Below are 4,218 nucleotides of genomic sequence, written 5' to 3'. Positions count from 1 at the left end.
TTGAACAGAAAAGGACTACAACATGGATTAGCTCATTTTCATGCAAATGTCTTTATGAAGAGAAAATGTCTTTATGTCAAGAAAGAAGGGTTAAAAGGGCCAATCTATGAATGCCTGAAGTGAAATTGGTATAGTACATAAAATTATTCCTCTTTAGATAAAATTGTAGCTAGTAAGTATTTTAAATTTGGCCAGTCATCAAGATAGAAAGCTTAGAGACACTTCAGAGACAGATTATCCCAGGTTTGGATCCCCTTCCATTTACTGGCTGGATGATCTTGAGCCAGTTACCCAAATTCAATTCTCTTATTCACATAAAAGAGGATAATAAATTATGCATACATCATAACATTATAAGGAAAAAAGGACTATGCCTAGCAAAAGTAGGCATTCAAAAAACTTTTCTACCTTAATATTCTGGAATCTCAGTTAAAATAGAAATTCCATAATGCACCACTGGCCATTCAAGAAATGTTACTAATAATCCCCAATAACTAAAAAGATTTATTCTGTTTGTTCTAAATACCAGAGATAGATCAGACACTACTGGTAGACTACAAATAAACCCTCTCCCTACTGCCTCATACTCTCTAACCTTTTATAATATCTAATGAAATAGTTCCAATATAGCTTCTTATGAAAATTGGGAAGTACAGACTCCAGAAGAGGGCAATCACTGGAGTACATGTGATAATAAACAGACAATAGGCCCTCAAGTTTACTGACAGTAGAATAACTGGTCATTTCTTCCTCTCTGGTATAGCACTGCATCTACAGACTGCCTTATGTCACAGAGATGTTGTAAAGAACTAAAGACCTAAAAGAATCATTATAAAATGATTATAGGCACCAAATGCCTAATGAATTAATGAATGAATAAATAAAGCATAAAAGAACTAAAGGAAGAAAGTAAAGATGAAGTTATCTTCAGCTGTAGAAAAAAGGAAAAGCAACTTGAACAAGGTCAAGAAAACATGTTAAGTAGAATAGTTGAGAGAAGCCTTCTAAAGGTTTCTGAGTCTCAGATGTGATTTTGTTTCTTTCAACTTGAATTTCTTTTTTATTCCTCACTTTCCTTCACAAATCTTGTGAAATTGTACTGTACCTATAATGGAAGGGCATACACATAGTGATAGAAATTTTCTAATGGGGTAAGATGCAGAAGATAGATTCTGACCTTTTCATTTGCCTTCTCCAGACCCTTTCAAAGTTAAGCTTAAAACAACTGGAGTCAGGAAGAGCTGGGGATTGATTTAGTTAAGTCAATTTCTAAAGCAATTTGGAAATGAACCACATGGAAGAGAAAGGGATTTCCTTGTTTGTGTTTATATTTTCCCTTCTGCAAAATAAGACTACATACTTCCTACTACTGGAGGAAGGAAACAGATAAAGTTTTGAAGGTGTCTTTATAGTCAAGATGATTTATGAAATAAACTGTGGCGTATCCTTAATCAATACATCAGAATCTACACACAGAGTTGAAAAACCACATCATATTTTTAAAGTTTTTTAAATTGTGATAAAAAAATACATAATATAAAATTTACCACCTTGGAGAATATGGCCAGGCAGCTCGGACTGAGCATGGTTTTCCTTGCCAGTGGATTCTGTAGAATGCACTGCCAGCCTCTTGTCTGCTCTTCACCATGGCTTCTTCTGATATCCCAGTGAAAGAACTGGAGAAGCATGCCTCAGGCCAAGTTTTTGAGTTGATTCTCAGCCCTCAACCAAAAGAATTCATCCCAGAATTCCCCATTTCCCCTCCAAAGAAGGAGGATCTTTCTCTAGAGGAAATTCAGAAGAAATTAAAAGCTGCAGAAGAAAAATACAAGTCCCATAAAGCTGAGGTCTTGAAGCAGCTTGTTGAGAAACAAGAGCATGAGAAAGAAAGGCTTCAAAAAGCAACAAAAGAACCACCTCAGTAAAATGGCAGAAGAAAAACTGACCCACAAAATGGAAGCCAACAAAGAGAATCAGGAGGTACAAATGGCTGCCAAACTGGAGCGCTTGTGAGAGAAGGAAAAGCACATTGAAGAAGTGTAGGAGAACAAAGAATCCAAAGATCCTGTTGATATAACTGATGCTGACTAATTTGTTCTGAGAACCAACTTTCTCCCCTTCCCCTTCCCAAATACCCAAAGACTGTACTGGCCAGTGTCATTTTATGTTTGCCTTCCTGACAAATATTCTAGAAGCTGATGTAGGACTGTATTGATAGATCTAGACGGTATGATGTTGTTTTAGGGGCTAAAGGGGAAAAACTGAGTGTTGCACTCTTTTTCTCAAGTATTGAAGTCTTTCTAATGTAGCTATTTTTGTTGTTGCATCTTTTCTACTTCAATACACTTGGCGTTCTGGGTTAGTGGCTAGTACCATACTGGCTGTGTGAAAACATGTTTGTGGAAAGAGTATATAGTGGCTTCTTTCAAACTGTTAGATGCTGAATATCTGTTCACTTTTATTTATTTTTTTAAGATTTTATTCATTTATTTGACAGAGAGAGACACAGCAAAAGAGGGAACACAAGCGGGGGAGTAGGAGAGGGAGAAGCAGGCTTCCCGCTGAGCAGGGAACCCGATGCGGGGCTTGATCCCAGGACCCTGGGATCATAACCTGAGCCGAAGGCAGATGCTTAACAACTGAGCCACCCAGGCACCCCTCTGTTCACTTTTAAACCCCAATTCTGTCCTGATCTTACCAGATGCTACTGTACTTGAATGGTTAATAAAACTGCATAGTGCTGCTGGAAAAAAACATTCACCATCTAAACCATTTTTAAATATATAGTTCAGTAGTTATAAGTATCTCCATATTATTGTGAAATAGATATCTAGAACTTTTTCAACTTCCAAATCTGAAACTCTATAGCCATTAAACAATTCTTATTTCCCCCACCCCAGCCCCTGATAACCACCACTCTACTTTCTGTTTCTATGAATTCTATTATTTTCAATACACCTCATATAAAAGGAATCATATGGTATTTGTCTTTTTGTGACTGGCTTATTTCACTTAACATAATGTCCTTAAGGTCCATCATGTTGTAGCATGTGAAAAAATGTAAAAAGGATCCCCTTCCTTTTTAAGGCTGAATAATGTTCCACTATATGTATATACCACATTTTGTTTATCCATTAATCTGTTGATAAACATTTGGGTTGCCTCTACTCTTAGGCACTGTGAATAGTGCTGTTATGAACACGGATATGCAAATATCTCTGAGTCCCTACTTTCAATTATTTTGGATATACAGTCAAAAGTAGGATTATTGGATCATATGGTAGTTCTGTTTTTAACTTCTGAGTAACTGCCATACTGTTTTCCATAGCAGTTCCATCATTTTACAATCCCACAAACAGTGTACAAGCGTTCCAATTTCTCCACATACTCAACCAACATTTATTATTCCGTTTTTATTTTTAATAGTAGGCATACTAATGGGTACAAGATAATATGTCATTGTGGTTTTGACTTGCATTTTTCAGGTTATTACTAATGTTGAGCATCTTTTCATATGGTTGTTGGCCATCTGTATTTCTTCTTTAGAGAAATGTCTGTTCAAGGCCCTTTGCTTATTTTTAATCAGATTATTTGATTTTTTGTTGTTGAGTTGTAGCAGTTCTTTATTTAACCTGGATATATTAATCACTTATCACGTATATAATTTCCAAATATTTTCTCCCATTCTGTAGCTTGCCATTTCACTCTGTTGATTCTCAGAGCCCCTTGATACCCAAAATTTTTTCAGTTTAATGTAGTCTTATTTTTCCCTTTTTGCTTGTGTTTTCTCTGTTTTGGGTGTCATATTCCAAGAAATCACTGCCAAATTCAAAATGATGAAGTTTTCCCTCTTTGTATTCTCCTAGGAGTTTTATTGTCTTAGATCTTTATGTCTTTAATCTAGTTTAATTTTTGTAAAAGATAAGGATCCAACTTAACTCTTTTATATATGTATACTCAGTTTTACCAAAAATATTTGTGGAGGAGACTGCTTTTTCCCATTGGGTAGTCTTGGCACCCTTGTCAAAGAACATTTGACTATATAGGTAAGGATTTATTTCTGGGTTCTCTATTCCATTGATGTAGTTGACTGTTAATGCCACCATGTTTTGATTACTGTGACTTTGTGATATGTTTTAAAATCAAGAAGTATTCCTCCAACTTTTGTTTTTTTATCTCAAAATCGTTTTGGCTATTCAAAGTCCATTGAGAATCCAT

At 35.6% G+C, this 4,218-nt stretch overlaps 1 pseudogene; it reads left to right on the top strand.

Annotated features, from left to right (window-relative positions):
- Positions 1–1,559: 1,559 nt before the first annotated feature.
- On the top strand, positions 1,560–2,259 carry LOC118522488 (stathmin pseudogene; annotated as a pseudogene).
- Positions 2,260–4,218: the final 1,959 nt, after the last annotated feature.

This window comes from Halichoerus grypus, chromosome 4, assembly GCF_964656455.1.
Source record: "Halichoerus grypus chromosome 4, mHalGry1.hap1.1, whole genome shotgun sequence".
In the NCBI taxonomy this organism is placed as follows: Eukaryota; Metazoa; Chordata; class Mammalia; order Carnivora; family Phocidae; genus Halichoerus; species Halichoerus grypus.
The sequence above is the reverse complement of the archived record's forward strand: the minus strand, read 5'-3'. Positions and strand labels throughout refer to the sequence as shown.